The sequence below is a fragment of the Aotus nancymaae genome, unplaced genomic scaffold (assembly GCF_030222135.1).
Source record: "Aotus nancymaae isolate 86718 unplaced genomic scaffold, 86718_ANA_hifiasm-v0.15.2.pri h1tg000075l, whole genome shotgun sequence".
NCBI classification, from domain to species: domain Eukaryota; kingdom Metazoa; phylum Chordata; class Mammalia; order Primates; family Aotidae; genus Aotus; species Aotus nancymaae.
Genome location: NW_026988490.1, coordinates 294489 through 307331, shown reverse-complemented (window position 1 = coordinate 307331; position 12843 = coordinate 294489). Strand labels below are relative to the sequence as shown.

The 12843-nt window shown below is 38.1% G+C and overlaps 1 pseudogene; it reads left to right on the top strand.

The window, feature by feature from the left end:
* Window positions 1–7416: 7416 nt before the first annotated feature.
* LOC135271109 (U6 spliceosomal RNA) lies at window positions 7417–7517 on the top strand (annotated as a pseudogene).
* Window positions 7518–12843: the final 5326 nt, after the last annotated feature.

The following is a 12843-nucleotide window of genomic DNA, read 5'->3' as shown; positions in this document are numbered from 1 at the left end:
CATTCGATTGGTTGTGGGAGAGCAGGGTGTGGGCAAGACAGGACTGCTATTGGGTAGGGTTACAAGACTTTGTTTGCATACAAGACTTGATTGCCATTGGTTAGAGTTACAAGACTTCGTTTGCATACAAGACTTGGCTGCTATTGGTTAAAGTTACAAGACTTCGTTTGCATACAAGACTTGACTGCTATTGGTTAAAATTACAAGACTTCATTTGCATACAAGACTTGACTGCTATTGGCTAGAGTTATAAGACTTCGTTTGCATACTGGCGGGGTTTTTTAAGGGAAGGCTAGGCTGTGCAAGGGGGTGGACGTGTCTGAGCTCTCGGAAAGAAAGAGGGGGTGTGCGTCCGAGCTCCCAGTGAGGCGACCGGCCTTACCAAGCAAAATCTGTGCAGACCCCATCAAAGACACAGGCTTTCCCCGGTTACCCACCCACATCCTCCCATGTGCTTGCTCCCAAACTTTGTAGTCAGTAACCAAATATGGACAACAAGACCTGCATACTGTTTGCACTAAAGAACCACTTTAAAACCTGGCCCCTGTTTTACATGTTCTGGCTTGTAACAGTGTGAATCGCATAGCATGTCCTCAGCAGCTGTGCCCCTTCTGAAGCCAGAAAATGCTTCTAGGAATGAGCACAGAGGATGAGGTTGGAGATTCACAGGACACAGCTTACACTACATGGCCAGAAATGCTTTTCATAAGGCACAGCTCTTTTGTTCATGAGAAGGTGCTTCTTTATTTCTCTCACCCATTCAATTGCTTCTTAATTTCACATTTTATGAATTGTTTAAAATCACTGATTATCAGAATATTCTTATACAACTACAGGCACCTTCATCAGGAATTGCCTTAATCCATTTCAAAGCCCAGTGACTACAGTGCATGTCAACAGAGAAACAGGTGGTAACAGTGAATAAATGTTGAGCCATGTTTTGTTCTGCCTCCATAACAACAGGATAGAAAAGGGTCTATTTGGATACACTGGTTCCAGCAAGGAGAGAAAAAGGCAAGGAGAGGTTCCCTCCCTCTTCCCATGTATCTCCAGCCTTGTATCTCCTATTTAGCTCTGGGATTAAAAAAAAAGACAAAAAAAAAAACAAGTGGAAAACACAGGTACAAAAAATATATTTATTACACAATATATTTATCTCCAGATCGGGGCACTTCCTCATCCCCTTCTCATGTGCCAGTGTGGCAGTAGATTGCATTACTTGTACAGGTTATTGACTCCCACTTTCTTATCAGAAGATTTTCTTGCCCCATCCAATGCATAGGCATGTGCTATGCTTCAGACAATGGAATGTGAGAAGAAATTATGAATGCCACACCTAAGCGTAAGCCTAAGAGCCATCACGTACTTCTGTGATTGCTTCTGTTCCTGCTGTCACAGGATGGCATATCTTTCTACCTGGATCCCAGAACCCAAAAGACATGTAAGAAACTGCAAATGATCCCCGCTAGGCCCACAGTTAACATGTATATAAACAAGAAATTAGTTAATTATGAGTATTTGAGATTTGGGGGTAATTTCTTACCATAGCAATACTCTAGTGAAAACTAATGAATAAAGAAATCAGTACCACTTTTGGGGTGTCACCAGAATGAAAAGCTAAAGCATTTATCTCCAGTCCAGGAGGTAGACAGTTACAAAGCTCTTATTGACTCCTGGAAAATAAGAGTAACTCGTGTTTTTATTGATAAGGCATTTTGCTGCAACGGGTGTATGATAAGTTGGAATGAGCTTATGAATTTAGACAAAGAGTTTGGGAAACTGAAGGCAACAAGCATGTTTTAGCTGTTGTTAGTTACTTTAGAAAAGGTATTACAAGAACAAGATAATTTCAGATAATAAATTGTGTATTGGCCACAAGGCCAAAAGATGGAATTGACTATTCTTTCCAAATGATGCAAGCTGAAATTGAGTTAACAAGGATCAAAACTCAGTGTTACAGTAAAGACCAAATCATGGACTCGGCCTGATGCCTTTTGTTATGACCTCTGAATTGAATGAAGGGAAATCGAGTTAACACTTTTAGTTATACAGAATGTCTCAGAGAACAAAAAGACCCGAAGGGTGTGACTCTTTTCTGGAACTCTGCTACCTCAAGTTACCTCAATTTACCTCATCTCACTTCAAGCTAAAGCAGAACACGTCTTTAAAAGAATTGTGGATATGACTGTCAGCACACTGGAATTTTGCAGAATATAAACTACTTAGGCTTTGAGTTGTGCTGCCAAAATAGCCTGTAGCTGTTTGAGAAGTAAAATGACCTTTGAGCCAACGATATTCTCTTCTTCTCCCAAAGAAAGAATATTGTTTCATGCCCAGTTCTTGTGTAGCCAAGGAAGTGGATGAGGAAGGATAGACATCCCAGGGTGTGGAGCCAAGACTCTCAGAGCATGATCAACTAGAGACCTGCTCCAAGGTGGCAAGACACTGGGATGGTTGATACAATGTTGTCTAACAACTAGCTGGGGGTCTTCACAATGTTTGTCCAAACAGATTTCAGAATTTTTGTTAAGCACTGATGGCTGAGTGCTGCCCTCCCTCCCCTTTCTGAATGAGAGTATTTATCGAGATTACCCTGCCCCAATATTGCATGTGGATTGTGTGTGGGGCAGGCAACATATCTTTTAAATCTCTAGATAACAAGGAACCTATACACTAAAGTTAAAGTGCCATATGAGATCCAAGACTTGAAGTCTGATGGTGTGATTAGATGACACAGTGGGGGCTGCACTTAGAGGAGGGAGTGAATTCTGCATACTTAAGGGAAATGAAGCAATATTTGTAAACAGAGTTTTACTCTGGTTGATTCCGTTGTTGCTTTTGATTGTTCTCTTGCCCCTCCCTGTAAAAAGGATACACTTTATGTCCCACAGACATTGTGCTTGGGCCTAAAACTGCTTGGAATGGGAGCTGAAGTGGGGTTGCCACATCCAAGTAGATACTTGAAGCTATGCGTCCAAAGATGGGGATTACTTTTCCTTCTGCTGTAAGAATGTGGTGCATTTGGCTCCTAGATCCCAAAAGATAAATGAAACAAAGCTCTGGTCAACCACTGTTATTTTATACATGAACAAGAAATAAGTGTTCACGATTGCAAGCCAATGCAATACAACTTATTAAAGCTGACTAATATGTCTGCTGTAAGTCCAATTTCTTCAGGGAATCATGAGCTTTGTTTTCAAGAAAAACACCTGAGAAAAACAGGTCTTTTCTCAGATTTTAAACATTAACACCTCATTTTGTCACATAGTCCAAGTTTCAGACATCCTGACCTCTCTCTCCAGATCACACGAGGGGAAACATTGGGTAGTGAGAAATTCTGTGTGATTTTCCCCATGAGTGTGGAGGCCCCACATGGGGTATTAGAGCCAGACAGTTATGACGACAGAATGCAGCTGTTGGGGGGCCAGTGGGGTGCAGAGTCTGAGTGAGGTGGGGAGGCACAGGGAGAGGACAACAGCCACTGTGGGAGAGTGGTCACACATTGTGGAAGCATTAAGTCAGTGCATGTGTGAAGGATAATGAAAAACAGAACTTCACTCTTGGAGAATGGACGTCCACACAGTCCTCCTCAACCTTGAAGCAACCTGTATGGAAGGGCAGTTGCCTTACGGCCCATATCACGTCTCACAGATGATCAAGGTGGGTTCTTTTATCCTATATCTAAGCTCTATGTTTTGTGTGTGGATGACTATGTGAAGGCTGATGGAATAAATTAATCTGCAGTCACACTTTGGAGTCTGTCTCTGAGAAGTGGAAACCTCCCACTAATAAACATGACCTCAAAAAGAAAAGGAGAAAAATGAACAGGCAGCACCGATCCCTTTTCTTCTTACCCTGTACAGGTCAAAGGGAGGCACAGCTGTGGCCCAGAGAGACCTCTCTGATGCATACCACATGCTCATCTCTCCTGGCATCCTCCAGACCCTCCCTCTACCAGCCCTCTTCAGCTTAACTCTCAGAAACACAGTCGGTGCCTCGGCAGGTCTGATGCCAGCCTTTACTCAGAATGTGCTTAATCCAATTAGAGCATTCTGTCACATTAGAGAGCTCACACTGATTCTCTCCCTCTGAAGGCGGGCCCCATACACAGAGAAACCATCTGGGACTCAGCCATGTTCAGTGAAGAATGTGGATGGCATGGGCATCCTTCCCATTTGGGGATCAAGCTGTCTCTTCTTTAGATGAGCTCGTTCAGTTTAATACATGCCCATTTGTCAAACTCCCATTTCCCTTCACCTCCTGTCACTATCACCTATTATCTGAGTTTGCTCAGTCACTTGATTTCTATTTATGTATAGTATCCCATGGCTCACATATGGGACAGGGCATTGCAGGGATTGGGCTATTTACAGGGAACATAGCTTGGTCTATATGCACAGTGACAGCTTATGAGGAGAAAGGATAGGCAAGAAGAGAAAGCACTGCTGGCATCCTTGTCTGCTCTGTGCCGAGAGCCATCATGTTCCTGTTCCTACTCCAGTCTTACTCTCATGCTCTCCATGCATCTAGAGGAGGATGCAGTGCCAATAAAGCCTTCCAGCACACGAACAAAACTCACGCCCCTTAACACTTTCCAGTTCAGTGCTGTCACATCTCCACAGCAGGTGAAACTCTCTTTTCTAAGATCAGCTACATGCAAACATTTGGGTATATATCAGGTGGTCTCATAAAACATGTCCTGGGTGTCACATTCAGAATGGAGCATCAGAAGATGAAAATGAGGAATGGGGCTGGTAGAAGAGCTCAATTTTTTCCCTTTTTGTTTCTCCCTTCAGTCAAATTTTCCTCCTTATTCCATCAGATTTTAAAGTACCATTTATTAAATTACAATAACTACTCATTCATTCTGACTCATAGTTCACAAAATATCTGGGATTTATTCTATGCCATATTAGAACCCCCACAACACATACCAAATTGTGCCACCCCAAAGTTACATTTGTTTTCCTGGCAGGAGGGCACCATTTGTGGGAAGTAATGTTTATGATGGTTTCTTTGGTGACACTTCACACATGTCACGTTAACACCCCCGAGCTTAGAGAGAGGAAGCGCAGGCGAGAATTGGCAAGCGAACCAGCACTGCCACTCTCAACTGATTTGCAGAGGATGGGTGAAAAGAAGTCGCCTCGGTACAGCAAGATTAGAAGACAGCCTTTCACACAGACTTCTGGACACAGAGAAACTACTGATTGCTTCTTCCCACATAGTGATACACAGGCTGTTCTCCACCTGCTTGTTTTCACAAACAGAGGTGGGCCTGACAACCCAAGAGCCCCAATCTCAAATGTTAATGTTAATTTCTCTTTAAAATGAAAATATGAATTTTATCTGGTAGATATGCAAATCTTAAATATACAGCTTGCTAAAGTTTACTCAAGTGTACACCTATGTAATCAACCACTTCAATAGAGTATTTTCAATGCTTGGGAAGGTTCCTCAGTGCCTAGTCTAGTGGCCTTGTAGAGTTAATCATTGTTCCAACTTTATCACCATATATTTGTTTTGAATGTTTTTGAATTTTCCATCAATGCAATCCACTTTATGTCTATGAGATTAATAAACGCTATTATACATATTTATAGTTTTGTCTTTCGTTTTCATTGCTGTGTATTACATTGTGTGACTACAGCACTATGTATTGTCCCCTTGTACTTCTGACACATAGCAGAGTAATTTCCAACTTTTAGCTATTATGAATGAAGTTCTAACATTGCTGTTAAGTATATTTTGGTGAACATAAATAATTGTTTCTCTTGGTATATTCTCAGGATAGAATTTGTTGAGTCATTGGGTGTAGCTATGTTTAGCAGATACTACTAAACGTTTTCCCAAAGCAGTTGTGCCACTTTCACTCCCACCAGCAGTATATGAGAGTCCAATTTCCTTCATAATTGGCATTGTCAATCCCTTTAAGTTTAGTGATTCAGGTGGGTATATATCAATATTTCACAGTCTAATTTTACATTTCCATGATGAGTAATAGCATTGAGAATTTTTTCATGTCTGTGGGCCATTTTAACATGATCATTTTTAAGTTTCTGATTAAGTCTTTTGGCCATTTGAAATATGATTGCCTGCCTTTTTCTTACTGATTTGAAGTTCTGCCTACAATCCTTTGTGGGATAAAGTTTTTACTTTTAACAAAGTCGAAATTATCAATCTTTTAAAAATAATTGCCTCTTTACAATATTATTTAATAAATATATTTGTACCCCAAAGTCATAGAGATAATCTATTTTTAATTTCTGCTGGAAGGTTAATTGTTTTAGCTTTCACATTGAGGTCTCAACGCTATTGCAGATTATGTATTGTATAGAGCGTGAACTGGGAGAAGCAAAAATAATGGGGTTTTATTTGCCTATTTTGAGTTGATACATAAAGAAATACTTTAGTATATCATTTTTGCTTATTTACCAGGCTTGAAGCAAACCAAAACACTTCCCTTCAAAAACTCCAGCAGGTTGTCAAAGTGAGTATCTCAGAGAGACCCACACTCAGCTCTGATGGGGAAGAGGAATGCAACTGTTGTGAAACATAACCAGAAAAACCTACACTTCATCCTTTCTGTTTCACCTAAAGGAAAAGCAAAACGAAACAAAAACCACAGACAATATGGGATTCAAGGAAAGAAATTCAGAGTGTTGCAGTCAGTAAGGGGAATCGAAATCAGGCGTAGAGGAGAAACCTATCTTACCAGAAGAGAGTAAGAAACGTTTTATGAGGGACACAGCCTCAAATGCAGGGAAATCAAAAAAGCCTGAGACTTACTCAGAATATTTACAATGTTACCCTCTTCTTCAGACCTTATGATCACACAAAGGCAGCCCCAAGATAATAAAATAAATTACAGCTGAAACAGCTGCAAGATACAAAATAACTCTAAGTGGTAGAACACAGGAAGGAAATCTCTGAAAATAAAAGGGGAGACAAAAACAAGGCCACCAAAATTTTTTTGAAGTCTTTGGTGCTTTTAGCTTCAACAAATATTAAACAAATCACAATTCCTGGCCAGATGAACACAAATCTTCATTGGCTGATATAATATGTTTAGCTTTAAGTGAAGAAAGTTTATGCCCAAACAAAATGAAAAACACAGACTACATAAACAATTCAGTCATCAGACCCAGACTATATGATATGACAAAGACATTTGAATCATCAGAGAATTTAAGACAGCTATGGTTAATATGTTAATGTCCCTAACGAAAAAGGTAGACAACATTCAAAAACAGATGGTAATGGAAGCAGAGATAAAAATCTTTTAAAAAATGCGAGAAATACTAAACACCATAACAGAAATTAAAAAAAAAAAAAAAACTCTTTGCTAGACTTTTGACATAGCTGAGGAACGAATCAGTGAACTGGGTAAGTAAATAGAAAGCTTACAATTGGTGCTTGCTTTAGCAGAATATACACTAAAATTGGAAGGTACACAGAAGGGTAGCACGGCCCTGCATAAAGGTGTCAAGCAAATTTGGGAAGCATTCCATATTTTTCAAGTTGGATAAAAAATAAGACATCTTCTGTTTTCCAGAGATCCATTTTACACATAACAATATTCATAGAGTCAAAGTAAAGATCAATAATATGAACAGCAAAAAAGAGCAGGGGTCAGTATTATTATGTCAGATAAAATTTTTTTAAACCAACAACAATAAAAAAGGACAAAGAAAGGCACTGTATAATAAAGGGTTCGACTCAACAAGATGACTTAACTATTTTAAATATATATGCACCCAACATTGAAGCACCCAGATTCTTAAAACAAGTACTTCTAGACATTAAAAAAAGGCCTAGGCCACCATACAATAATAGTAGGGGACTTCAACACCCCACTGCCAGTATTACACTGGTTATTGAGGTAGAAACTAACAAAGAAATTCTGAACTTAAATTTGACACAACCAATTGGACCTATAAACTAATAAACAGCTACAGAACACTCCACCCATCAACCACAGAATACACATTCTTCTCATCTGTACATGGAACATACTCTAATATTGACCATGTGCTCAGCCATAAAGCAAGTGTAAGTAAGTGTCTTAAAAATTGAAATCATACCAACGGTACTTTCATGTCACAGTAAAATAAAAATATAAATCAGTACCAAGAATATCTCTCAAAACCACACAATTACATGGAAATTAAATAACTTGCTCCTGAATGACTTTTGGGTAAACAAGAAAATTAAGGCCAAAATTTAAAAATTCTTTAACATAAATGAAAACAAAACACAACATAGCAAAATCTCTGAGATATATCCAAAGTAGTGTTAAGAGGAAAAGTTTATAATGCTAAATGCCTAAATCAAAAAGTTAGAAAAATCTGAAATTAATAATCTAACATTGCACCTAGAGGAACTAAGAAAAGGTAACAAACTAACCCCAAAGTTAATAGAAAAAAAAAAGTAATCAGAGCAGAACTGAATGAAATCAAGACCCAAAAACCCATACAAAGGATCAACAAAACCAAAAGCTTGTTCTTTGAAAGGATAAACAAGATAAATAGACCAGTAGCAAGATCAACAAAGAAAAAACAATGGAGGAGATAAAATAAGCACAATCAGAAACAACAGAGGTAACATTACACTCGATTCCACAGCAATACAAAAAAATCATCTGCAACTATTATGAATACCTCTATGTACACAAACTAGAAAACCTATAGAAAAATGGATAAATTCTCGGAAACATACAACTTCCCAAGACAGAATCACAAAGAAACTGAAACCTTGAACGTATCAATAATGAGTTCTGAAACTGTATCAGTAATTCAAAACACACCAGCAAAGAAAAGCCCTGGACCAAATGGGTTCATAGCCAAAGTTTACTAGACATAGAAAGAAGAATTAATACAACTCCTACTGAAACTATTCCAAAAAACTGAGTAAGAGGGACTTCTCCCTAAATCATTCTATGAAGCCAGCGTCACTCTGATACCAAAATCTGGCAAAGAAACAACAACTACAAAAGAAAACTACAGGCCAATATCCCTGATGGAGATAGATGCAAAATTACCCAACAAAATAGTAGCAAAATCAATCCAGCAGCACAGCAAAAAGTTAATTCACCAAGATCAAATTGGCTTTATTTCCCAGATACAGGGCTTTTTCAAAATGTACAAATCAATAAATGTGATTCACCACATAAACAGAATTAAAAAAATATGTGATCATCTCAATAGACAGAAAAAATTTTCAATAAAACTAGTCTCCTTCCACAATGAAAACCCTCAACAAACTAGACATCGAAGAGACATACCTCAAAATAATTACTGCCATCTAAGGCAAACCCACAGCCAACATCGTATTGAATGGGCAAAAGCTGGAAGCATTAACCTTGAGAACTGGAACAAGATAATAAGGACGCCCACTCTCACCACTCCTTTCAACATAGTACTGGAAGTCCTGGCCAGAGCAACCAGGCAAGAGAAATAAATAAAAGGCATCTAAATAGAAAGAGAGGAAGCCAAACTCTCTCTCTTTGTTGGTAATAGGATTCTATACCTAGAAAACCCTAAAGACTCCCCCAAAAGGTTCCTAGAGCTGATAAGCAACTTCAGTAAAGTTTAAGGATACAAAATAAATATAGAAAAACAAGTAGCATTACTGTACACCAATAACATTCAAATGAAAGCCAATTCAAGAATTCAATCCTATTTACAATAGCCACACACAAACAAAATACTTTGGAATATATCTAACCAAGGAGGTAAAGGATATCTACAAGGACAACTACAAAACACTGCTGAAAACAATCAAAGATGACACAAACAAATGAAAAACGTTTGACGCTCACAGTTCAGATGAATTAGTATCTTTAACATGGCCATATGTCCCAAAGCAATCTACAGAGTCAATGCTATTCCTATCAAACTATCAACATCATTTTTACAGAAATAGAAAAAAAAAGTGTAATAGTTTGTTTTCCTGCTTCTCATAAATAAATACCTAAGACTGGGCAATTTATAAAAGAAAGAGATTTACTGGACTTACAGTTCCACATGGCTATGGAGCCTCACAATCATGGCAGAAGGCAAGGAGGAAGTCACATCTTATGTGGATGGCAGCAGGCAAAAAGAGAGCTTGTAAAGGGCAACTCCTGTTTTTAAAATCAACAGATCTCACTATCATGAGAATAGCACAGGAAAGAGCCACCCCCATAATTCAGTCATCTCCCACCGGCTCCCTCCCACAACACATGGGACTTATGGGAGTTACAAGCTATTTGGGTGTGGACACAGAGTCACACAATATCAAAAAGTATTCTAAAATTCACATGTAACCAAAAAGAGCCCAAATAACCAAAGTAACCCTTAACAATAATAACAAAGCTGGAGGCATCACATGGTCATACTTCAAACTATGTTGTAAGGCTACAGTAATCAAAACAACATATTACAGGTACAAAAAGTGATATATAGACCAATGGAACTGGATAGAGAGCCCAGGAATAAAGCTACACACCTAATCATCTGTAATCATTATCATCTGATCTTCAACAAAGTCAACAATAATAAGCAATGGGGAAAGGATTCACTATTTAATAACATAGCGCTGGGCTCACTGGCTAGCTCTATACAAAAGATCAAAACTGGACCCTTTGCTTTCACTATATACAAAAATCAACTCAAGATGGATTAAAACTAAAATACAAGATCTATAACTATGAAAACCCTAAAAGAAAACCTACAAATACCATTCTGGACGTAGTCCTTGGCAAATAATTTATGTCTAAATCCCCAAAAGCAATTGCAACAAAAATAAAAGTTGACAAGTAGCACCTAATTAAACAAAAGAGCTTCTGCTCAGTGAAAGAAACTATCAACAGAGTAAACAGACAACCTACAAGAATGAGAAAAAATATTGAAAACATATGCATCCGACAAAAGTCTAATATCCAGAATCTATAACGAACTTAAATCAATAAGCAAAAGACAAACAAACCCATTAAAATGAACAAAGAACATGAACACTTCTTAAAAGAAAACATACAAATGGCCAAGAAACATATGAAAAAGTGCTCAACATGACTAATCGTTAGAGAAATGAAATCAATATCACTATGAGATATCATCTCGCATTGGTTAGAATAGCTATTATTAAAAAGTCAAAAAAAACCCACATGCTTGTGAGGTTGCAGAGAAAGGGGTATACTTATACACCATTGATGGGAATGTATATTAGGTCAGCCACTGTGGAAAGCAATGTGGAAATGTCCCAAAGAACTTAAAATAGAATGACTCAGTAACTCCATTACTGGGTATATACCCCCCCAAAAATAATTCATTTCACCAAAAAGACATATGTACTTGTATGTTCATCACAGCACTATTCACAACACCAAAGAGATGGAATCAACCTAGATGCCCATCGATGGTGGACTGGGTAAAGGAAATGTAGTACATATACACCATGGTACATATGCAACCATAAAAAAGAATTAACTTACGTCCTTTGCAACAGCATGAGTAGAGTTGGAGGCCATTATCCTAAGAAAATGAGCACAAGAAGAGAAAACCAAATATCATGTGTTCTCACTTATAAGTGGTAGCTAAACATTGAGTACGCATGGACAGAAAAATAGGAACAACAGACACTGGAGACGATTAACAGGGGAAGGGTGATAAGGGGGCAAGGGCTGAAAAAATACATTATCAGGTTACTATGCTCACTACTGGAGTGACAGGATCATTCATATGCCAAACCTCAGCGATATGCAATTTACCCATGTTACAAACCTGCACATGTATCCTCTCAACCTAAAACAAAAGTTGAAAAAAAAAGAAAGAAACCTTCAAGTGAAATGCAAAGAGAAAAAAGAAATGAAAATGAAATCCAAAATCAGAAAGAACATTCAAGAACCATCTGATAGTATTAAAAGACATAAATACTCGTAATTGGGATACTGGAAAGATTAAAAAAAAAAGGATGAAGCACAGTAAATATTTTAAATAATAATGGCCAGGAACTTCCAAAATTAATGAAGGATTCCTCCCCCAATGCCCACAGATTCAAGGAGCTCAAAAGCACCAAATAAGATAAACACTTAAAACACACATACACACAAGCACACACATACGTATTCAAACTTCAGAAAATAAAAGAAAAATACAGAATCTTTTTTTAAAAAAAAGCCAGAGGGGAAAAAAATCTTACCTATAAAAAAACAAGGATAAAAATTACAGTGAAAAACAACCCAAAATATGGTTATTTGAAAATGTCTAGGTAGGAGAGCCAATAAAAAGAATAAACAAATAACCAACATCAGAAAAGAAAGAGAAGTCACTACTGATCTTGTGAGTATTAACAGGATACTAAGGGCATACTGTGAAAAACTCTATGTCCACAAATATGGTAACTTATATAAAATAAATTACTTAAAAATCACAAGTACCAAAACTCACACAAGGAAAAATGTATTAACCTGAGTAACCCTACATGTATTAAAAATTGTCGTCCTGGTGCAGTGGCTCATGCCTGCAATCCCAGCACTTTGGGAGGCTAAGGCCGGTGGATCACGAAGTTAGGAGATCGAGACCATCCTGGTCAATGTGGTGAAACCCCATGTCTACTAAAATACAAAAAAAAAAGAAAAAAGAAAAAAAAATTAGCCAGGCATGGTGGCGCATGTCTGTAAGCCCAGCTACTCGGGAGGCTGAGGCAGGGGAATTGCTTGCACCTGGGAGGCAGACTGAGCCGAGATCGCTCCACTGCACTCCAGCCTGGTGACAGACCAAGACTCCAGATAAAAAAAAATTGTCTTAATAATTAGAACCTTTTTAATAAAGAGAGCACAAGGAATAGATGGTTTTACTTGTG